The 27,205-nt window shown below is 33.3% G+C and overlaps 1 long non-coding RNA gene across 1 annotated transcript; it reads right to left on the reverse strand.

Moving 5' to 3' along the window:
- Positions 1-1,095: 1,095 nt before the first annotated feature.
- LOC135148308 (uncharacterized) lies at positions 1,096-23,669 on the reverse strand. The gene is made up of 13 exons (XR_010286348.1): positions 23,348-23,669; positions 21,728-21,985; positions 20,649-20,775; positions 17,818-20,341; positions 16,198-16,455; positions 15,119-15,245; positions 12,291-14,813; positions 10,671-10,928; positions 9,592-9,718; positions 6,764-9,286; positions 5,146-5,403; positions 1,576-1,711; positions 1,096-1,390 (listed from the first exon to the last, which is right to left on the reverse strand). It is a non-coding gene; the product is annotated as an uncharacterized LOC135148308 (long non-coding RNA).
- Between the last annotated feature and the right edge of the window lie 3,536 nt (positions 23,670-27,205).

A 27,205-nucleotide genomic window follows, 5' to 3' on the forward strand; every position in this document is an offset into this window, starting at 1 on the left:
GCACATAAGCTATTACAGTCCGGATCCATGTGTCGAAAATTTGAAAAACCTGGTATATGAATACTTCCTTATCAAGAGCTGAAATTATGGAGTGAGAAAGAACTCCATTAATTTGAATTTATAACAATAAGTTTTGATTTGAAATTAAATATAATGTATATGGAAACCACTACATTTTATACATAAATGGATTGTAATAATAAATGTCAAAATCATTGAAAATCAAATAAATTTTGACTATGTTTCCTTATTTACATATAAATGGATTCATGTATCTGAAAATTTTAAAAGTCTAATATACAGAAACTTTTTATATCAAGAGTTAAAATTGTGAAGTGAAAAAAAAAATACTCCATTAATCGGAAAATATAACAAAAAGTCGATCTGAAAATTGAATATAGTGAATATGAAAACTGCACAAATTATACGAAAAAGTTTTGTAGTATTAAATGCTAAAATAAGTGGAAATCAAATTATGTTTGACTACGTTTCTTTTTTTGCAACTGTATGAATTATAGCAGTCTATATCCATGTATCGGAAAATGTAAAAAAAATAATAATTAATATATCAAAATATCAAAAGTCTTGATTTGGAAATTAAATGTATTGAATATGGAAACCAATATATATTATACAAAAAAGGATTGTAATAATAACGGCTAAAATCAGTTAAATAAAATAAAATTTGACTATTTTTCCTTATTTACATATGAGTTATAGCATGCTAGACCCATGTATCCAAAAATTTAAAAGGTCAAATATATAAAAACTTTCTTATCAAGAGCTAAAATTATGGAGTGAAAAAAAAAACTCTATTAATTTGAAATTATAACAAAAAGTCTTGATTTGAAAATTAAATATAATGAACGTGGAAACCGCAAAAATTAAATGTAAATGGTATTTTAGTAATTAATGTCAACATCAATAAAAATCAAATAAAGTTTGACTTCCCTATTAACAGTCTAGATCAATGTATTCGAATATTTAAAAATCTAATATATAAAAACTTCCTTATCGAGAGCTAAAATTGTGGAGTGAAAAAGTACTCCATTAATTTGAAATTATAACAAAAGGTCTAGATTTGAAAATTAAATATAGTGAATATGGAAACCACTACATATTATACAAAAAAAGATTAATGCCAAAATCATCGAAAATCAAATATATTTTGACTACATTTCCTTGTACACATATGAGTTATAGTAGGCTAGATTCATGTATCTAGATGGAAGTTGGGTCATATTCATTCTCGGTGTCTCTTGTCAAAATACAATGACACGCAATAAGAAGTAAACAAAAAACCTTGATCAGATGTTGAAAAAAAGTTAATATAAATCTTCACACGGTGAGCATCCGATAATGGCCTAGACGAATGATCTCTATTCAGCAGCTGCAAGGAAAACTCAATCATAAAAAAAAAGCTCAATAAATGCATTATATGCATCATAATCACTATCAACGCGAAAGGAAATTATGCAAAAATAATGTCAAAAAAATTAATTACAAAATATCATGTCATCTATACAATATAAAAAACTTAAAAACTGGAACAAAAATACAAAAAATAGAACATACACCAATGCTAAGCCACAATCCCATATGTGGAGGTCGTATACTTTCATAAAAGCCTCTCCAGCTTTCCAAACTTTCACCTAGTGACTACCTTAATCCAATATCAGGTGAATAAAATGAGCTCCCCACATGAGAATACCTATTAAATAACAGACACAAACTTATTACAAATTGTTGTATATCACACTAATGATTCTACATGAAGACGTTAACGACAATACGATCGCGTCCAAGACTTTTGAGGAACCAAGACCAAGAGTACTGTATCTTGGAAATGAATGCGTATGGAAACTTTACTCTAGTGCGGAAATCAATTACGAAATTATTTTGTAATACTTGAACTGATTTCACTCTAAGATCTTCAAGCATTTCTTTTAACATTAATCTGAAACATTAATCCGATAGAAATAAAATACACTGACTTTCGAGAATACAATCACATAATAATCATTTAGAATTTTCAAAGTAATATATGAAATTCATTTATGAAGAAACAATTATATACCAACAACACAATAACCCGGAGTTTAAATATAACATTTTGAAAATTGAAATGGAATAAAATATTAAATCTCATTCCCTTCCTTTAAGAAAATCACTTTCATGATAATAAATAGATTTTAAAAATTCAGGTCATTACAATCTACCCTCCTTATAAGGATTCCGTCCTCGGAATCAAAGAAAGAAGGAGGACACGTAATCTACTAATCCACGAAACATATATAGACCATCACACAATATTCAATTAAATACAACCATAATATATAAACAAATTAGATCTATAATAATCATATCCGAATTAGAGATCTGGAATATTACATTCTACCCCCCTTTCAAAGATTCTGTCCTCAGAATTCGCGAATAGAACTAAAACATACACGCTTCGCAATATCGTATCGTCATCCACTGTTGATTAACCTTGGCATACCCTCACTTTAAGGGAATAGGAATCTTAAATTTTTCGCAAATGCAGAATTAACTTCCTGGAATAAATCTTTGAGGATTTGGCCATAGAAAAAAAAAATGTTTTCAAAGTAGGTTTCATCTGAATAAACGAGTGACTGAGAGATCAATATGATCCAACGAACTTAGTGTTGCGTGCCCATATTAGACACTACTAAAGGTTATTAGCCTTCTTGTAATCACAACACACACAAGTGATGGCGTCCCATCAAACTTCTATCACACAGACAGATGGTCCTTGTGTCCCCTATAATAGGGTTGTTCATCTCAGTTAGAGTTGCAAATATGAAAATTTCAAGATCCACCAACAATGATTGACTTTTGAGAAATGAATCTTAAATACGAACCTTAAGAGTTAAAATTGAATAGCTTCCAAAGATACAAATTTTTGACAAAAGGACTTCATGAATGTCTTTATAGAAGAGATATTAAAACAATTCACTGACTGTGAAAATGCTCAATAAAATCAATATTGAGGATGGTATTGCCAAGGCTATCACATATGTCTTCTCGATCGATTCTTCTGATAACTCGTTTCGATTCTACGATAAATATTATTAACTTATATTCACCTTCGTAGATCCCGTCACCAATATCCACGTTAGGTAGAACACCTGTCGAGCTTGATACTTTCAGAAGTCATATCCAACTTTGCACAATCAGCAGTGTAGAGCATTGAGGTTGTAACCTACTCATAATACTATATCGAGTAGTCTACCACTCTTTCTATATAATTTTCAAATAAAGAACTATACACTTGGCCTCTCACAATGATCCATCAAATCTCATATTCCTTCTATATGACTTCATAAGAATACTAGATGACCCTCGAACAAATACTCAAAAAGTGGTAGAGATGACAAGGAACACTCAAGACTAGATAGGTCAATACACAAGTCTAGCTGCCTCTGGTTACTCAGAAAGTCAAACTCAAGTTCAAAAAGATTGAAAACTAAAGGTTCCATCATGTCCCTGAAATCCAACTCACTAGTTCTCGAATTAGAAACTAGGATATCCCAAATGATTACTTGAAATCAATGCTCCAATATCTACCTCAATTCTATCAACAAAGACTATACCAAATAGTCTTGACTTATCTCTAGCTGAGGTCCCACTAAACACAATCCTAATACAACCTACATTCTGATTTCAATAACTTATAACCTGTAGCTCTGATACCAACTGTGACAGCCCTCAAATCCGGGGGTCTAGATTTGGTGCCACTAAAAGAAAACCAATTGAAAATCTGTATGTTTTTTTTTTTTTTTTAAAGAAAGCAAAAACAAGTATTTCAAACCTGGATATTAAAAAAAATGATTTACCCTTTCGAAACATGTATTGTTGAAAAGCTAATAAAAATCAAAGAATTTAAAACCTAAAAGCTTTAATAAAAGATTTAAAAAAAAACAAAGTTTAACCCCCTTTAAAACAGGATCGCAAACAGGCTATATTATTGAAATCAGAAAAGTAAAACTAATAAATCTTATTACATGTTTTTACAACTAAAACAAGTTTAGACAACTCTAATTACCACTAGTCCCAAAGACTCGATCTTGGATACTCTTCCTGACCATCAGGTTGAAACTTAGTCACTTGCAATCCTCGCCTAGCCTTACTCTTATGCTTAGCCTAAATAGGCGAACCATCTTTAACATTATCTGAAAGGGTTTAGAAGAAATAGCAAGAATGAGCAAAAGAATGCTCAGCAAGTATATAATATCCAAACCAACAATAAATCAAACAATATGTAAAATCTGACAATGATATAAAGATAATGATACCAACACAATATGATTTAAACAAAACAGTTTCTCCTTTATGGAATTGGAACCAGATAAGACGCTACGAGCTAAGCTGGGTGATCAGCCCACGACATAGCTCCGAACCCGCATATTCAATACGAGTTCTCAAATATAAAGGATCCTAGGCACACTTTGGCCTTTAATAATTCAATTGGGACCGGCGCCTCGGTCATAAAACATTTTCATCCAATTCCCTTTCTAAAACAAATAAATCAAATCATTTTTCATTTTAAGACCTATTTTATGAAAACTAATCCACTTCTAACAATTTAAATCAACAGACAACTGAATCAACAGAACAGAATCATAATCATTATCAGCAACAGAAATATTTCAAATCAACTTTTGGGAATCAACATTTCATAAACCACAGTCTGTCTTTTGATAAATCATAGTTCAGGAAATTCCTAACTATTCAGTATCCTCCATTATCGGCTAAGCAACTGAATTTAGCCTGCTAAACCAGCATGACAATGGCGGGTTGAATAATCAAGAAGATCCCATTTCATTCTAGGCTCTAACTATCACTGAGCAACACATGCTTCAATGACGGTCTGAACTTCGAATTAATTTGTAGAACTGGTATTTTTAAAATCTTGAGGATTGGAAAGAATGGATCAAAATAGAAAGTTGAGAGTAATTAGGTGTTTGGCTTTTCAAAACTTGGAAGAAGAAAACAATCATGGGATTCATTCTCAGAAGTAAGAGTTTGTTTGAGAAGGGTCTCAGCATAAACAATATCATAATCTTGACAGAATAACCAGAACATGCAATATATATATATGAGGAAGGATTTAGGAATACTTGCCTTTGGTCCTTAGCTTATACACTCTTAGCTAACATCCTTATCTTATTCTGCTTTCTCAAGACATCACCATCAACTATTCCTGATTCTTTGCTATGTCGCTCATGCGGTTGCTGCAGCCTGATACGACATCTTATCTAACTTCAGTCTTGATCCCCAACGTCTGGTTCTACTCGTCTCGAACAATCCGTAGCTACTGAACCGCTATACAACTCTCACATTTTCTGCCCTTGCTTGGTATCACGCCCTCAATGCTCGATCCTATTATAAGCAAACAGATACTACTTTAGTATCCTTCCGAAACGACTATCCTATTTCTACCCTTTCGTGATATATATACACAAATATATACATGGCACATTATATAGCACATAACAAGTAGCACACGTTATAGTTTTATAACTTACAACCATCTCTGAATATTATTCAACACGAGAACGCGTTTTAAGTTAATATTTCTACAGAAAATTCGGCATGACCTATTCGTAAATAGGACTATCCCCCTGTTTTCAAATCAATTAAATCAAGCTCTTTAAACTAAATAAAATACTAATATAAAGAATATCTGCCTCGACATGCAGTAAATCACATAAGAAAAGTACCCGCCCCGACATGCGGCACCTAACACATAATGATAAATAATCCGCCCAGACATGCGGCACCTAAACACATAATGATTGAAAGAAACTAACAGCTTATCTTTAAAATGGAAAGTAATTCAATATTAATACATTATACTATCAAGAATAACACTCTAACATTTAACACGTAGCACTTAGCACGTATCACATATTTCCATACATTTACTTACCACTTACCATAATACTCAATTTAGATACTATTCAAATCAAATATATACAAGTTGAATTAAATAAGCATAGCATTATAACTATTTAAGATATCGCATATTTATATTATTAATATTATCATTTACTATTATTACTACTAGTGCAAGCAATAATAATAATAAAGAATAATACTAATATTTATTAATATTCGACATCCTAAAATTACCAAGTAAACACAGTTTCACACATTAACATTAATAATAATGCTATGACTACCAAATCACATAAATATTATTTATAGATTTAATAATAATATCACGAATCAGTAACTATATAAATTCGATTAATAGCCTGATAATTATAGGATACGCTCCCGTATAATTTTAAAATCTAAATTTTATTTAAAATTGGGCAGCACCTCCTCTATTTATCGGACTACCAGTCGATATCATATCGACACAACAATCCCAACAAACCTGTAATCAATCTCTGAAATAATCGAAATACTTAATTTATAAATACTAACTAACCTCGATAATCAGTCAAACGAACCAGCAAATGAAATAATAAATAAACACGTATAAGAAAATCAATTCAGGACTCGAGCCACTCGAATAATCTACACAGCCAGGTAGTCAAAACTCGGCCAACTCGGGCCCACACACGAATACATATACCCACCTGCACACACGCACGCATACTGAGCACCCACACACTGATTCCGCACACGGACACCAGAATATACACACACACACCCACACCAGACCACATAATCGCGCACACCCATAGCCTCGTGGCACACACTAATACACACACTCGAAATACACACATACAGATGCACAGGCACAGCAGCAAAGCAAAGGGAGGCAGGGGAATGAGGGGAAAAGAGAGGGGACGAGCTGGTGGTGCCGGAATCGGAGCACGAGCGGCGATGGGCGGCCGGAAAACAGAGCAGCGGTGGCTAAGAACACTGCAGCGACACCCGGGAGAGAGAGAGGGCAAGGAGAGTGCGAGGGAGCAGGAGAGAGCGAGAGATTTGGGGGAGATGGGTGTGCAGAGAGAGATTAGAGAGAAAGAGAGAGACGGTGGAGAGATTTTAGGAGAGAGAAGAGGCGGTGAGAGATTGTAAAAGAAAAGAAAGTAAATCAGTTTATAAAAACTGATTTCACGCAAGACACGTATCAAAGCAATTGACACGTACCCCTGCCAGCTTGGTCTCGGACTGAATTTGACAGATTAACGAACAAAATCACAGATAAAAATGATCCAGATAAATACCAAAATAATTTTTAAAATCTCCAAAATAATTAAAAACTAATAAAATATGATTTTCATGATTTTTGGATCATTTTTGAAATTAATAGAAACACCCCACTTTAATCTACATAGAAAATCATTTAGAGCTGAAAAATTAACAAAATGTGATTTTATGAATTTTATAAATCTCTAAAAATATTTAATGAAATTATAAACCGATAAAAATGATTTTATAGGCAATACACAATTTTACAAAAATCCAATCACTATAAATCCATAACAAGTAGAAATCGATAACACAGCTCAACAATCCGATAGAAATAAAATACACTGACTTTCGAGAATACAATCACATAATAATCATTTAGAATTTTCAAAGTAATATATGAAATTCATTTATGAAGAAACAATTATATACCAACAACACAATAACCCGGAGTTTAAATATAACATTTTGAAAATTGAAATGGAATAAAATATTAAATCTCATTCCCTTCCTTTAAGAAAATCACTTTCATGATAATAAATAGATTTTAAAAATTCAGGTCATTACAATCTACCCTCCTTATAAGGATTCCGTCCTCGGAATCAAAGAAAGAAGGAGGACACGTAATCTACTAATCCACGAAACATATATAGACCATCACACAATATTCAATTAAATACAACCATAATATATAAACAAATTAGATCTATAATAATCATATCCGAATTAGAGATCTGGAATATTACATTCTACCCCCCTTTCAAAGATTCTGTCCTCAGAATTCGCGAATAGAACTAAAACATACACGCTTCGCAATATCGTATCGTCATCCACTGTTGATTAACCTTGGCATACCCTCACTTTAAGGGAATAGGAATCTTAAATTTTTCGCAAATGCAGAATTAACTTCCTGGAATAAATCTTTGAGGATTTGGCCATAGAAAAAAAAAATGTTTTCAAAGTAGGTTTCATCTGAATAAACGAGTGACTGAGAGATCAATATGATCCAACGAACTTAGTGTTGCGTGCCCATATTAGACACTACTAAAGGTTATTAGCCTTCTTGTAATCACAACACACACAAGTGATGGCGTCCCATCAAACTTCTATCACACAGACAGATGGTCCTTGTGTCCCCTATAATAGGGTTGTTCATCTCAGTTAGAGTTGCAAATATGAAAATTTCAAGATCCACCAACAATGATTGACTTTTGAGAAATGAATCTTAAATACGAACCTTAAGAGTTAAAATTGAATAGCTTCCAAAGATACAAATTTTTGACAAAAGGACTTCATGAATGTCTTTATAGAAGAGATATTAAAACAATTCACTGACTGTGAAAATGCTCAATAAAATCAATATTGAGGATGGTATTGCCAAGGCTATCACATATGTCTTCTCGATCGATTCTTCTGATAACTCGTTTCGATTCTACGATAAATATTATTAACTTATATTCACCTTCGTAGATCCCGTCACCAATATCCACGTTAGGTAGAACACCTGTCGAGCTTGATACTTTCAGAAGTCATATCCAACTTTGCACAATCAGCAGTGTAGAGCATTGAGGTTGTAACCTACTCATAATACTATATCGAGTAGTCTACCACTCTTTCTATATAATTTTCAAATAAAGAACTATACACTTGGCCTCTCACAATGATCCATCAAATCTCATATTCCTTCTATATGACTTCATAAGAATACTAGATGACCCTCGAACAAATACTCAAAAAGTGGTAGAGATGACAAGGAACACTCAAGACTAGATAGGTCAATACACAAGTCTAGCTGCCTCTGGTTACTCAGAAAGTCAAACTCAAGTTCAAAAAGATTGAAAACTAAAGGTTCCATCATGTCCCTGAAATCCAACTCACTAGTTCTCGAATTAGAAACTAGGATATCCCAAATGATTACTTGAAATCAATGCTCCAATATCTACCTCAATTCTATCAACAAAGACTATACCAAATAGTCTTGACTTATCTCTAGCTGAGGTCCCACTAAACACAATCCTAATACAACCTACATTCTGATTTCAATAACTTATAACCTGTAGCTCTGATACCAACTGTGACAGCCCTCAAATCCGGGGGTCTAGATTTGGTGCCACTAAAAGAAAACCAATTGAAAATCTGTATGTTTTTTTTTTTTTTAAAGAAAGCAAAAACAAGTATTTCAAACCTGGATATTAAAAAAAATGATTTACCCTTTCGAAACATGTATTGTTGAAAAGCTAATAAAAATCAAAGAATTTAAAACCTAAAAGCTTTAATAAAAGATTTAAAAAAAACAAAGTTTAACCCCCTTTAAAACAGGATCGCAAACAGGCTATATTATTGAAATCAGAAAAGTAAAACTAATAAATCTTATTACATGTTTTTACAACTAAAACAAGTTTAGACAACTCTAATTACCACTAGTCCCAAAGACTCGATCTTGGATACTCTTCCTGACCATCAGGTTGAAACTTAGTCACTTGCAATCCTCGCCTAGCCTTACTCTTATGCTTAGCCTAAATAGGCGAACCATCTTTAACATTATCTGAAAGGGTTTAGAAGAAATAGCAAGAATGAGCAAAAGAATGCTCAGCAAGTATATAATATCCAAACCAACAATAAATCAAACAATATGTAAAATCTGACAATGATATAAAGATAATGATACCAACACAATATGATTTAAACAAAACAGTTTCTCCTTTATGGAATTGGAACCAGATAAGACGCTACGAGCTAAGCTGGGTGATCAGCCCACGACATAGCTCCGAACCCGCATATTCAATACGAGTTCTCAAATATAAAGGATCCTAGGCACACTTTGGCCTTTAATAATTCAATTGGGACCGGCGCCTCGGTCATAAAACATTTTCATCCAATTCCCTTTCTAAAACAAATAAATCAAATCATTTTTCATTTTAAGACCTATTTTATGAAAACTAATCCACTTCTAACAATTTAAATCAACAGACAACTGAATCAACAGAACAGAATCATAATCATTATCAGCAACAGAAATATTTCAAATCAACTTTTGGGAATCAACATTTCATAAACCACAGTCTGTCTTTTGATAAATCATAGTTCAGGAAATTCCTAACTATTCAGTATCCTCCATTATCGGCTAAGCAACTGAATTTAGCCTGCTAAACCAGCATGACAATGGCGGGTTGAATAATCAAGAAGATCCCATTTCATTCTAGGCTCTAACTATCACTGAGCAACACATGCTTCAATGACGGTCTGAACTTCGAATTAATTTGTAGAACTGGTATTTTTAAAATCTTGAGGATTGGAAAGAATGGATCAAAATAGAAAGTTGAGAGTAATTAGGTGTTTGGCTTTTCAAAACTTGGAAGAAGAAAACAATCATGGGATTCATTCTCAGAAGTAAGAGTTTGTTTGAGAAGGGTCTCAGCATAAACAATATCATAATCTTGACAGAATAACCAGAACATGCAATATATATATATGAGGAAGGATTTAGGAATACTTGCCTTTGGTCCTTAGCTTATACACTCTTAGCTAACATCCTTATCTTATTCTGCTTTCTCAAGACATCACCATCAACTATTCCTGATTCTTTGCTATGTCGCTCATGCGGTTGCTGCAGCCTGATACGACATCTTATCTAACTTCAGTCTTGATCCCCAACGTCTGGTTCTACTCGTCTCGAACAATCCGTAGCTACTGAACCGCTATACAACTCTCACATTTTCTGCCCTTGCTTGGTATCACGCCCTCAATGCTCGATCCTATTATAAGCAAACAGATACTACTTTAGTATCCTTCCGAAACGACTATCCTATTTCTACCCTTTCGTGATATATATATACACAAATATATACATGGCACATTATATAGCACATAACAAGTAGCACACGTTATAGTTTTATAACTTACAACCATCTCTGAATATTATTCAACACGAGAACGCGTTTTAAGTTAATATTTCTACAGAAAATTCGGCATGACCTATTCGTAAATAGGACTATCCCCCTGTTTTCAAATCAATTAAATCAAGCTCTTTAAACTAAATAAAATACTAATATAAAGAATATCTGCCTCGACATGCAGTAAATCACATAAGAAAAGTACCCGCCCCGACATGCGGCACCTAACACATAATGATAAATAATCCGCCCAGACATGCGGCACCTAAACACATAATGATTGAAAGAAACTAACAGCTTATCTTTAAAATGGAAAGTAATTCAATATTAATACATTATACTATCAAGAATAACACTCTAACATTTAACACGTAGCACTTAGCACGTATCACATATTTCCATACATTTACTTACCACTTACCATAATACTCAATTTAGATACTATTCAAATCAAATATATACAAGTTGAATTAAATAAGCATAGCATTATAACTATTTAAGATATCGCATATTTATATTATTAATATTATCATTTACTATTATTACTACTAGTGCAAGCAATAATAATAATAAAGAATAATACTAATATTTATTAATATTCGACATCCTAAAATTACCAAGTAAACACAGTTTCACACATTAACATTAATAATAATGCTATGACTACCAAATCACATAAATATTATTTATAGATTTAATAATAATATCACGAATCAGTAACTATATAAATTCGATTAATAGCCTGATAATTATAGGATACGCTCCCGTATAATTTTAAAATCTAAATTTTATTTAAAATTGGGCAGCACCTCCTCTATTTATCGGACTACCAGTCGATATCATATCGACACAACAATCCCAACAAACCTGTAATCAATCTCTGAAATAATCGAAATACTTAATTTATAAATACTAACTAACCTCGATAATCAGTCAAACGAACCAGCAAATGAAATAATAAATAAACACGTATAAGAAAATCAATTCAGGACTCGAGCCACTCGAATAATCTACACAGCCAGGTAGTCAAAACTCGGCCAACTCGGGCCCACACACGAATACATATACCCACCTGCACACACGCACGCATACTGAGCACCCACACACTGATTCCGCACACGGACACCAGAATATACACACACACACCCACACCAGACCACATAATCGCGCACACCCATAGCCTCGTGGCACACACTAATACACACACTCGAAATACACACATACAGATGCACAGGCACAGCAGCAAAGCAAAGGGAGGCAGGGGAATGAGGGGAAAAGAGAGGGGACGAGCTGGTGGTGCCGGAATCGGAGCACGAGCGGCGATGGGCGGCCGGAAAACAGAGCAGCGGTGGCTAAGAACACTGCAGCGACACCCGGGAGAGAGAGAGGGCAAGGAGAGTGCGAGGGAGCAGGAGAGAGCGAGAGATTTGGGGGAGATGGGTGTGCAGAGAGAGATTAGAGAGAAAGAGAGAGACGGTGGAGAGATTTTAGGAGAGAGAAGAGGCGGTGAGAGATTGTAAAAGAAAAGAAAGTAAATCAGTTTATAAAAACTGATTTCACGCAAGACACGTATCAAAGCAATTGACACGTACCCCTGCCAGCTTGGTCTCGGACTGAATTTGACAGATTAACGAACAAAATCACAGATAAAAATGATCCAGATAAATACCAAAATAATTTTTAAAATCTCCAAAATAATTAAAAACTAATAAAATATGATTTTCATGATTTTTGGATCATTTTTGAAATTAATAGAAACACCCCACTTTAATCTACATAGAAAATCATTTAGAGCTGAAAAATTAACAAAATGTGATTTTATGAATTTTATAAATCTCTAAAAATATTTAATGAAATTATAAACCGATAAAAATGATTTTATAGGCAATACACAATTTTACAAAAATCCAATCACTATAAATCCATAACAAGTAGAAATCGATAACACAGCTCAACAATCCGATAGAAATAAAATACACTGACTTTCGAGAATACAATCACATAATAATCATTTAGAATTTTCAAAGTAATATATGAAATTCATTTATGAAGAAACAATTATATACCAACAACACAATAACCCGGAGTTTAAATATAACATTTTGAAAATTGAAATGGAATAAAATATTAAATCTCATTCCCTTCCTTTAAGAAAATCACTTTCATGATAATAAATAGATTTTAAAAATTCAGGTCATTACAATCTACCCTCCTTATAAGGATTCCGTCCTCGGAATCAAAGAAAGAAGGAGGACACGTAATCTACTAATCCACGAAACATATATAGACCATCACACAATATTCAATTAAATACAACCATAATATATAAACAAATTAGATCTATAATAATCATATCCGAATTAGAGATCTGGAATATTACATTCTACCCCCCTTTCAAAGATTCTGTCCTCAGAATTCGCGAATAGAACTAAAACATACACGCTTCGCAATATCGTATCGTCATCCACTGTTGATTAACCTTGGCATACCCTCACTTTAAGGGAATAGGAATCTTAAATTTTTCGCAAATGCAGAATTAACTTCCTGGAATAAATCTTTGAGGATTTGGCCATAGAAAAAAAAAATGTTTTCAAAGTAGGTTTCATCTGAATAAACGAGTGACTGAGAGATCAATATGATCCAACGAACTTAGTGTTGCGTGCCCATATTAGACACTACTAAAGGTTATTAGCCTTCTTGTAATCACAACACACACAAGTGATGGCGTCCCATCAAACTTCTATCACACAGACAGATGGTCCTTGTGTCCCCTATAATAGGGTTGTTCATCTCAGTTAGAGTTGCAAATATGAAAATTTCAAGATCCACCAACAATGATTGACTTTTGAGAAATGAATCTTAAATACGAACCTTAAGAGTTAAAATTGAATAGCTTCCAAAGATACAAATTTTTGACAAAAGGACTTCATGAATGTCTTTATAGAAGAGATATTAAAACAATTCACTGACTGTGAAAATGCTCAATAAAATCAATATTGAGGATGGTATTGCCAAGGCTATCACATATGTCTTCTCGATCGATTCTTCTGATAACTCGTTTCGATTCTACGATAAATATTATTAACTTATATTCACCTTCGTAGATCCCGTCACCAATATCCACGTTAGGTAGAACACCTGTCGAGCTTGATACTTTCAGAAGTCATATCCAACTTTGCACAATCAGCAGTGTAGAGCATTGAGGTTGTAACCTACTCATAATACTATATCGAGTAGTCTACCACTCTTTCTATATAATTTTCAAATAAAGAACTATACACTTGGCCTCTCACAATGATCCATCAAATCTCATATTCCTTCTATATGACTTCATAAGAATACTAGATGACCCTCGAACAAATACTCAAAAAGTGGTAGAGATGACAAGGAACACTCAAGACTAGATAGGTCAATACACAAGTCTAGCTGCCTCTGGTTACTCAGAAAGTCAAACTCAAGTTCAAAAAGATTGAAAACTAAAGGTTCCATCATGTCCCTGAAATCCAACTCACTAGTTCTCGAATTAGAAACTAGGATATCCCAAATGATTACTTGAAATCAATGCTCCAATATCTACCTCAATTCTATCAACAAAGACTATACCAAATAGTCTTGACTTATCTCTAGCTGAGGTCCCACTAAACACAATCCTAATACAACCTACATTCTGATTTCAATAACTTATAACCTGTAGCTCTGATACCAACTGTGACAGCCCTCAAATCCGGGGGTCTAGATTTGGTGCCACTAAAAGAAAACCAATTGAAAATCTGTATGTTTTTTTTTTTTTAAAGAAAGCAAAAACAAGTATTTCAAACCTGGATATTAAAAAAAATGATTTACCCTTTCGAAACATGTATTGTTGAAAAGCTAATAAAAATCAAAGAATTTAAAACCTAAAAGCTTTAATAAAAGATTTAAAAAAAAACAAAGTTTAACCCCCTTTAAAACAGGATCGCAAACAGGCTATATTATTGAAATCAGAAAAGTAAAACTAATAAATCTTATTACATGTTTTTACAACTAAAACAAGTTTAGACAACTCTAATTACCACTAGTCCCAAAGACTCGATCTTGGATACTCTTCCTGACCATCAGGTTGAAACTTAGTCACTTGCAATCCTCGCCTAGCCTTACTCTTATGCTTAGCCTAAATAGGCGAACCATCTTTAACATTATCTGAAAGGGTTTAGAAGAAATAGCAAGAATGAGCAAAAGAATGCTCAGCAAGTATATAATATCCAAACCAACAATAAATCAAACAATATGTAAAATCTGACAATGATATAAAGATAATGATACCAACACAATATGATTTAAACAAAACAGTTTCTCCTTTATGGAATTGGAACCAGATAAGACGCTACGAGCTAAGCTGGGTGATCAGCCCACGACATAGCTCCGAACCCGCATATTCAATACGAGTTCTCAAATATAAAGGATCCTAGGCACACTTTGGCCTTTAATAATTCAATTGGGACCGGCGCCTCGGTCATAAAACATTTTCATCCAATTCCCTTTCTAAAACAAATAAATCAAATCATTTTTCATTTTAAGACCTATTTTATGAAAACTAATCCACTTCTAACAATTTAAATCAACAGACAACTGAATCAACAGAACAGAATCATAATCATTATCAGCAACAGAAATATTTCAAATCAACTTTTGGGAATCAACATTTCATAAACCACAGTCTGTCTTTTGATAAATCATAGTTCAGGAAATTCCTAACTATTCAGTATCCTCCATTATCGGCTAAGCAACTGAATTTAGCCTGCTAAACCAGCATGACAATGGCGGGTTGAATAATCAAGAAGATCCCATTTCATTCTAGGCTCTAACTATCACTGAGCAACACATGCTTCAATGACGGTCTGAACTTCGAATTAATTTGTAGAACTGGTATTTTTAAAATCTTGAGGATTGGAAAGAATGGATCAAAATAGAAAGTTGAGAGTAATTAGGTGTTTGGCTTTTCAAAACTTGGAAGAAGAAAACAATCATGGGATTCATTCTCAGAAGTAAGAGTTTGTTTGAGAAGGGTCTCAGCATAAACAATATCATAATCTTGACAGAATAACCAGAACATGCAATATATATATATGAGGAAGGATTTAGGAATACTTGCCTTTGGTCCTTAGCTTATACACTCTTAGCTAACATCCTTATCTTATTCTGCTTTCTCAAGACATCACCATCAACTATTCCTGATTCTTTGCTATGTCGCTCATGCGGTTGCTGCAGCCTGATACGACATCTTATCTAACTTCAGTCTTGATCCCCAACGTCTGGTTCTACTCGTCTCGAACAATCCGTAGCTACTGAACCGCTATACAACTCTCACATTTTCTGCCCTTGCTTGGTATCACGCCCTCAATGCTCGATCCTATTATAAGCAAACAGATACTACTTTAGTATCCTTCCGAAACGACTATCCTATTTCTACCCTTTCGTGATATATATATACACAAATATATACATGGCACATTATATGGCACATAACAAGTAGCACACGTTATAGTTTTATAACTTACAACCATCTCTGAATATTATTCAACACGAGAACGCGTTTTAAGTTAATATTTCTACAGAAAATTCGGCATGACCTATTCGTAAATAGGACTATCCCCCTGTTTTCAAATCAATTAAATCAAGCTCTTTAAACTAAATAAAATACTAATATAAAGAATATCTGCCTCGACATGCAGTAAATCACATAAGAAAAGTACCCGCCCCGACATGCGGCACCTAACACATAATGATAAATAATCCGCCCAGACATGCGGCACCTAAACACATAATGATTGAAAGAAACTAACAGCTTATCTTTAAAATGGAAAGTAATTCAATATTAATACATTATACTATCAAGAATAACACTCTAACATTTAACACGTAGCACTTAGCACGTATCACATATTTCCATACATTTACTTACCACTTACCATAATACTCAATTTAGATACTATTCAAATCAAATATATACAAGTTGAATTAAATAAGCATAGCATTATAACTATTTAAGATATCGCATATTTATATTATTAATATTATCATTTACTATTATTACTACTAGTGCAAGCAATAATAATAATAAAGAATAATACTAATATTTATTAATATTCGACATCCTAAAATTACCAAGTAAACACAGTTTCACACATTAACATTAATAATAATGCTATGACTACCAAATCACATAAATATTATTTATAGATTTAATAATAATATCACGAATCAGTAACTATATAAATTCGATTAATAGCCTGATAATTATAGGATACGCTCCCGTATAATTTTAAAATCTAAATTTTATTTAAAATTGGGCAGCACCTCCTCTATTTATCGGACTACCAGTCGATATCATATCGACACAACAATCCCAACAAACCTGTAATCAATCTCTGAAATAATCGAAATACTTAATTTATAAATACTAACTAACCTCGATAATCAGTCAAACGAACCAGCAAATGAAATAATAAATAAACACGTATAAGAAAATCAATTCAGGACTCGAGCCACTCGAATAATCTACACAGCCAGGTAGTCAAAACTCGGCCAACTCGGGCCCACACACGAATACATATACCCACCTGCACACACGCACGCATACTGAGCACCCACACACTGATTCCGCACACGGACACCAGAATATACACACACACACCCACACCAGACCACATAATCGCGCACACCCTTAGCCTCGTGGCACACACTAATACACACACTCGAAATACACACATACAGATGCACAGGCACAGCAGCAAAGCAAAGGGAGGCAGGGGAATGAGGGGAAAAGAGAGGGGACGAGCTGGTGGTGCCGGAATCGGAGCACGAGCGGCGATGGGCGGCCGGAAAACAGAGCAGCGGTGGCTAAGAACACTGCAGCGACACCCGGGAGAGAGAGAGGGCAAGGAGAGTGCGAGGGAGCAGGAGAGAGCGAGAGATTTGGGGGAGATGGGTGTGCAGAGAGAGATTAGAGAGAAAGAGAGAGACGGTGGAGAGATTTTAGGAGAGAGAAGAGGCGGTGAGAGATTGTAAAAGAAAAGAAAGTAAATCAGTTTATAAAAACTGATTTCACGCAAGACACGTATCAAAGCAATTGACACGTACCCCTGCCAGCTTGGTCTCGGACTGAATTTGACAGATTAACGAACAAAATCACAGATAAAAATGATCCAGATAAATACCAAAATAATTTTTAAAATCTCCAAAATAATTAAAAACTAATAAAATATGATTTTCATGATTTTTGGATCATTTTTGAAATTAATAGAAACACCCCACTTTAATCTACATAGAAAATCATTTAGAGCTGAAAAATTAACAAAATGTGATTTTATGAATTTTATAAATCTCTAAAAATATTTAATGAAATTATAAACCGATAAAAATGATTTTATAGGCAATACACAATTTTACAAAAATCCAATCACTATAAATCCATAACAAGTAGAAATCGATAACACAGCTCAACAATCCGATAGAAATAAAATACACTGACTTTCGAGAATACAATCACATAATAATCATTTAGAATTTTCAAAGTAATATATGAAATTCATTTATGAAGAAACAATTATATACCAACAACACAATAACCCGGAGTTTAAATATAACATTTTGAAAATTGAAATGGAATAAAATATTAAATCTCATTCCCTTCCTTTAAGAAAATCACTTTCATGATAATAAATAGATTTTAAAAATTCAGGTCATTACAATCTACCCTCCTTATAAGGATTCCGTCCTCGGAATCAAAGAAAGAAGGAGGACACGTAATCTACTAATCCACGAAACATATATAGACCATCACACAATATTCAATTAAATACAACCATAATATATAAACAAATTAGATCTATAATAATCATATCCGAATTAGAGATCTGGAATATTACATTCTACCCCCCTTTCAAAGATTCTGTCCTCAGAATTCGCGAATAGAACTAAAACATACACGCTTCGCAATATCGTATCGTCATCCACTGTTGATTAACCTTGGCATACCCTCACTTTAAGGGAATAGGAATCTTAAATTTTTCGCAAATGCAGAATTAACTTCCTGGAATAAATCTTTGAGGATTTGGCCATAGAAAAAAAAAAATGTTTTCAAAGTAGGTTTCATCTGAATAAACGAGTGACTGAGAGATCAATATGATCCAACGAACTTAGTGTTGCGTGCCCATATTAGACACTACTAAAGGTTATTAGCCTTCTTGTAATCACAACACACACAAGTGATGGCGTCCCATCAAACTTCTATCACACAGACAGATGGTCCTTGTGTCCCCTATAATAGGGTTGTTCATCTCAGTTAGAGTTGCAAATATGAAAATTTCAAGATCCACCAACAATGATTGACTTTTGAGAAATGAATCTTAAATACGAACCTTAAGAGTTAAAATTGAATAGCTTCCAAAGATACAAATTTTTGACAAAAGGACTTCATGAATGTCTTTATAGAAGAGATATTAAAACAATTCACTGACTGTGAAAATGCTCAATAAAATCAATATTGAGGATGGTATTGCCAAGGCTATCACATATGTCTTCTCGATCGATTCTTCTGATAACTCGTTTCGATTCTACGATAAATATTATTAACTTATATTCACCTTCGTAGATCCCGTCACCAATATCCACGTTAGGTAGAACACCTGTCGAGCTTGATACTTTCAGAAGTCATATCCAACTTTGCACAATCAGCAGTGTAGAGCATTGAGGTTGTAACCTACTCATAATACTATATCGAGTAGTCTACCACTCTTTCTATATAATTTTCAAATAAAGAACTATACACTTGGCCTCTCACAATGATCCATCAAATCTCATATTCCTTCTATATGACTTCATAAGAATACTAGATGACCCTCGAACAAATACTCAAAAAGTGGTAGAGATGACAAGGAACACTCAAGACTAGATAGGTCAATACACAAGTCTAGCTGCCTCTGGTTACTCAGAAAGTCAAACTCAAGTTCAAAAAGATTGAAAACTAAAGGTTCCATCATGTCCCTGAAATCCAACTCACTAGTTCTCGAATTAGAAACTAGGATATCCCAAATGATTACTTGAAATCAATGCTCCAATATCTACCTCAATTCTATCAACAAAGACTATACCAAATAGTCTTGACTTATCTCTAGCTGAGGTCCCACTAAACACAATCCTAATACAACCTACATTCTGATTTCAATAACTTATAACCTGTAGCTCTGATACCAACTGTGACAGCCCTCAAATCCGGGGGTCTAGATTTGGTGCCACTAAAAGAAAACCAATTGAAAATCTGTATGTTTTTTTTTTTTTTAAAGAAAGCAAAAACAAGTATTTCAAACCTGGATATTAAAAAAAATGATTTACCCTTTCGAAACATGTATTGTTGAAAAGCTAATAAAAATCAAAGAATTTAAAACCTAAAAGCTTTAATAAAAGATTTAAAAAAAAAACAAAGTTTAACCCCCTTTAAAACAGGATCGCAAACAGGCTATATTATTGAAATCAGAAAAGTAAAACTAATAAATCTTATTACATGTTTTTACAACTAAAACAAGTTTAGACAACTCTAATTACCACTAGTCCCAAAGACTCGATCTTGGATACTCTTCCTGACCATCAGGTTGAAACTTAGTCACTTGCAATCCTCGCCTAGCCTTACTCTTATGCTTAGCCTAAATAGGCGAACCATCTTTAACATTATCTGAAAGGGTTTAGAAGAAATAGCAAGAATGAGCAAAAGAATGCTCAGCAAGTATATAATATCCAAACCAACAATAAATCAAACAATATGTAAAATCTGACAATGATATAAAGATAATGATACCAACACAATATGATTTAAACAAAACAGTTTCTCCTTTATGGAATTGGAACCAGATAAGACGCTACGAGCTAAGCTGGGTGATCAGCCCACGACATAGCTCCGAACCCGCATATTCAATACGAGTTCTCAAATATAAAGGATCCTAGGCACACTTTGGCCTTTAATAATTCAATTGGGACCGGCGCCTCGGTCATAAAACATTTTCATCCAATTCCCTTTCTAAAACAAATAAATCAAATCATTTTTCATTTTAAGACCTATTTTATGAAAACTAATCCACTTCTAACAATTTAAATCAACAGACAACTGAATCAACAGAACAGAATCATAATCATTATCAGCAACAGAAATATTTCAAATCAACTTTTGGGAATCAACATTTCATAAACCACAGTCTGTCTTTTGATAAATCATAGTTCAGGAAATTCCTAACTATTCAGTATCCTCCATTATCGGCTAAGCAACTGAATTTAGCCTGCTAAACCAGCATGACAATGGCGGGTTAAATAATCAAGAAGATCCCATTTCATTCTAGGCTCTAACTATCACTGAGCAACACATGCTTCAATGACGGTCTGAACTTCGAATTAATTTGTAGAACTGGTATTTTTAAAATCTTGAGGATTGGAAAGAATGGATCAAAATAGAAAGTTGAGAGTAATTAGGTGTTTGGCTTTTCAAAACTTGGAAGAAGAAAACAATCATGGGATTCATTCTCAGAAGTAAGAGTTTGTTTGAGAAGGGTCTCAGCATAAACAATATCATAATCTTGACAGAATAACCAGAACATGCAATATATATATATGAGGAAGGATTTAGGAATACTTGCCTTTGGTCCTTAGCTTATACACTCTTAGCTAACATCCTTATCTTATTCTGCTTTCTCAAGACATCACCATCAACTATTCCTGATTCTTTGCTATGTCGCTCATGCGGTTGCTGCAGCCTGATACGACATCTTATCTAACTTCAGTCTTGATCCCCAACGTCTGGTTCTACTCGTCTCGAACAATCCGTAGCTACTGAACCGCTATACAACTCTCACATTTTCTGCCCTTGCTTGGTATCACGCCCTCAATGCTCGATCCTATTATAAGCAAACAGATACTACTTTAGTATCCTTCCGAAACGACTATCCTATTTCTACCCTTTCGTGATATATATATACACAAATATATACATGGCACATTATATAGCACATAACAAGTAGCACACGTTATAGTTTTATAACTTACAACCATCTCTGAATATTATTCAACACGAGAACGCGTTTTAAGTTAATATTTCTACAGAAAATTCGGCATGACCTATTCGTAAATAGGACTATCCCCCTGTTTTCAAATCAATTAAATCAAGCTCTTTAAACTAAATAAAATACTAATATAAAGAATATCTGCCTCGACATGCAGTAAATCACATAAGAAAAGTACCCGCCCCGACATGCGGCACCTAACACATAATGATAAATAATCCGCCCAGACATGCGGCACCTAAACACATAATGATTGAAAGAAACTAACAGCTTATCTTTAAAATGGAAAGTAATTCAATATTAATACATTATACTATCAAGAATAACACTCTAACATTTAACATGTAGCACTTAGCACGTATCACATATTTCCATACATTTACTTACCACTTACCATAATACTCAATTTAGATACTATTCAAATCAAATATATACAAGTTGAATTAAATAAGCATAGCATTATAACTATTTAAGATATCGCATATTTATATTATTAATATTATCATTTACTATTATTACTACTAGTGCAAGCAATAATAATAATAAAGAATAATACTAATATTTATTAATATTCGACATCCTAAAATTACCAAGTAAACACAGTTTCACACATTAACATTAATAATAATGCTATGACTACCAAATCACATAAATATTATTTATAGATTTAATAATAATATCACGAATCAGTAACTATATAAATTCGATTAATAGCCTGATAATTATAGGATACGCTCCCGTATAATTTTAAAATCTAAATTTTATTTAAAATTGGGCAGCACCTCCTCTATTTATCGGACTACCAGTCGATATCATATCGACACAACAATCCCAACAAACCTGTAATCAATCTCTGAAATAATCGAAATACTTAATTTATAAATACTAACTAACCTCGATAATCAGTCAAACGAACCAGCAAATGAAATAATAAATAAACACGTATAAGAAAATCAATTCAGGACTCGAGCCACTCGAATAATCTACACAGCCAGGTAGTCAAAACTCGGCCAACTCGGGCCCACACACGAATACATATACCCACCTGCACACACGCACGCATACTGAGCACCCACACACTGATTCCGCACACGGACACCAGAATATACACACACACACCCACACCAGACCACATAATCGCGCACACCCATAGCCTCGTGGCACACACTAATACACACACTCGAAATACACACATACAGATGCACAGGCACAGCAGCAAAGCAAAGGGAGGCAGGGGAATGAGGGGAAAAGAGAGGGGACGAGCTGGTGGTGCCGGAATCGGAGCACGAGCGGCGATGGGCGGCCGGAAAACAGAGCAGCGGTGGCTAAGAACACTGCAGCGACACCCGGGAGAGAGAGAGGGCAAGGAGAGTGCGAGGGAGCAGGAGAGAGCGAGAGATTTGGGGGAGATGGGTGTGCAGAGAGAGATTAGAGAGAGAGAGACGGTGGAGAGATTTTAGGAGAGAGAAGAGGCGGTGAGAGATTGTAAAAGAAAAGAAAGTAAATCAGTTTATAAAAACTGATTTCACGCAAGACACGTATCATAGCAATTGACACGTACCCCTGCCAGCTTGGTCTCGGACTGAATTTGACAGATTAACGAACAAAATCACAGATAAAAATGATCCAGATAAATACCAAAATAATTTTTAAAATCTCCAAAATAATTAAAAACTAATAAAATATGATTTTCATGATTTTTGGATCATTTTTGAAATTAATAGAAACACCCCACTTTAATCTACATAGAAAATCATTTAGAGCTGAAAAATTAACAAAATGTGATTTTATGAATTTTATAAATCTCTAAAAATATTTAATGAAATTATAAACCGATAAAAATGATTTTATAGGCAATACACAATTTTACAAAAATCCAATCACTATAAATCCATAACAAGTAGAAATCGATAACACAGCTCAACAATCCGATAGAAATAAAATACACTGACTTTCGAGAATACAATCACATAATAATCATTTAGAATTTTCAAAGTAATATATGAAATTCATTTATGAAGAAACAATTATATACCAACAACACAATAACCCGGAGTTTAAATATAACATTTTGAAAATTGAAATGGAATAAAATATTAAATCTCATTCCCTTCCTTTAAGAAAATCACTTTCATGATAATAAATAGATTTTAAAAATTCAGGTCATTACAATAATAGAGGAGGAAGAGATTGATTAAGAAAATTAAGCATGAATATGTTATGATTAACTATCATGTTTGAATTTTAAATCAATTAGACGTAGTAATGAGTGCCATGATTGGAGGAACCGAATTCAATGCTTTTTTCAAACTCTCATATGGTTGGAAGATGCTATGAGATCCAACATTATCTGGGTCGGGTTACATGAAGATCCGAAATTTGAAATTACAGTGTTAATTTGAATAGGGAAGAGACCGGGTTGATCCATATGGGTAATGGGTTGATCCAAGAGCATGTGAAATTACCGGAATAACCTTAAAAAATCACTCATGCTTTAAGAAGTATTTAGATATAGAAGACAAACATAGTAAAACCGCGCATTATGAAAAAAACCAACTTAGAATCTTATTTTGATTTGAAGAGAAATTTTAAAATATATCTCGAATTTTAAAATTTTAGAAAATTTTATATTTATTTTTGGATAATTTATCGTAAGATATATAACCTGATCTAGTCCTCTAACTCTCTAATTTAGTTATCATTCAAGGGACAATCTTTGGCTATAATTTAGGAGAAAGAGATGCATTATCAAATACAATGATTTGTCAATTATTTTTTTGTGGATGATGTGCTTAAATCAAGGCTTATTATGTAAGACAACAACATAGGTGATAGAAATAAAAAAAGAACCTGGTCGTTATAATTCACGCTTGTGATAACATTTCAGATAATCTCGATTTCTAATCTTCGACCATAATTTCGGAGAAGAAGATCAATTATAAAATTCAATGATTTTCTTGAAGTTTATAAAAAAAATTAGGTTGATGTGCTAAAATTAAGGCCTAAAATGTAGATAAAAACATGTGTGATAGAAAGATATACAATGAATCTGGTCGTTAGAAGTCATGTGTGGTGTCTTTTCAACAAATCTGGAATATGGATATGGATATATGTATATTAGTAATCAATAACCATAATTAAGTTGATCATATGTTTCTCCAAATGGATTTATAAGAATCCTCAACATAATTGAGTTAAAATTAATTTTTTTTTATAATTATAACAATAAACTTTATATTCTTCGATATAAACTTTACCTATTAAAAATATTAAAAATAACGTGTAGAAGTACTTTGTTTTTCTATATATTGAAAACGTACTTGAAAAGTTAAAGCAAATAAATATAGCAATAATCAAGTGTTAAGTCACCTTCAATTCAATGAAAATTACTCTTAGGAATAAATACATATATACATCAAATATTTATATAAATAAATAAATATAAATAATTATATATTATATATTATAGAATTAAATACTTATAAGTAAATATAAATTTTTGATGTGGACATTTTGATAATTGATTCGTTAAATATATTATTTGATCATGGGCTATAATTTAGGAGAGGAAGATTCTGTATCAATCTCAATGACTTAGTTGAAATTTATCAATTATATTGTAGGATGAGGTGCTAAAATCAAGGCCCGGATTATGGGAGAACAAAATAAGAGAAACAATTACAACGAACCTGGAACTAATAATTAAAATATTAAAATAAACAATGTATCTCCAATAGATTTGTTGATAAACTGTTACATCAAGATCCTTATTCGAAGGAAACAGAATCATCACAACTCCTTAACAAAACGATAGTCTATTTATTTTTAATTTAAAAGGGCAACCTATAGAAATATTCCAGGACTCAAGGAATGTAATCTTATATAGAAGCAAATAACGTGCGATTGCAGATTTTTATCTACGGATTCTGGTCTTCATCTTCTGCCAACCTAAGACATGAAAACAACACGACTTAGTATGATCATTTTTTATATTAGTAATATTGTGATATTTATGAAACAATTTATGAAATTAATTTTTTATAAAAAAAAATAACTTATTGAACCTCTGCCTCAATTCAGTAACATCACGATATTGGAGATTAATGTAAATCTTTGAGCCAGGCAAGTTGGTGATGTGGATTCTCTCTGAAAATGGTGACAGATCATTACACCCATGAATGTGATCAACAAATCATATATGGATTGAAAATAAAGTTTAAGAGTGAAAGATGTTTACCTCCGAAACGACTAATTCTCACACATGCAAGAATAACTATTATCCGGTTCTGGAGATCATGGCCGTATAGTGATTCAGTGTTTTCGTTTGGTGGCCCAAAGAAATGAACCGGGATTGAGATCCTTTTAAAAACCAAAACGAATCACTACATGTTACAGTGAAAAACTTAATTCGTCCAATAAACCTGCCATCGTATATAGAGAAACAGACGACATGATTGTCAACATTATTTGACCTTATAATCTGGATAGGTTGTAGCGCATGAAGAACTCCCACCACATCTGCTCGAAACATTAATATATTGTTTACATGATATAGTACATAAGGTATTATAATGTATAAAATTGTTCATACCTGCTGCATAACGTGGCTTGTACTCTGGATCATCAGATTCAATAAGTTCCTCTAGAATGGACAATGGTGCAATTTCAAACTTATGCAAATGAATAGCAAAGTCGTCGACGGGAATAGCTTTAATGGTGGTGGTCTGGATCAATAAATTACATTTATTAATTCTTACTGGCCTAAGACGGTCCTGTGGAGGAAGCACCTGGAAATTTCTTATAATGTATAAACCTCCCTCAAGCACATTAGGATTGATTTGATTCCATATTTCTGGCCTTACAATTGCGTGAATGTGCATGTCCTGCAAATTTGGGACAGTTTTTAAATGTAAAGGAACACTTCGACCATTCAAAAAAAGGGAAGAAGACGCTTACCACACAATCAAGAAGAATCATATTGTGCCTAACAACATTGCCTTGATTATCAAGTGTCGACCACATCCTTGTAACCCTCACCTTTAGTGTCCATGTTAG

Source organism: Daucus carota, chromosome 8, assembly GCF_001625215.2.
Source record: "Daucus carota subsp. sativus chromosome 8, DH1 v3.0, whole genome shotgun sequence".
Lineage (NCBI taxonomy): Eukaryota > Viridiplantae > Streptophyta > Magnoliopsida > Apiales > Apiaceae > Daucus > Daucus carota.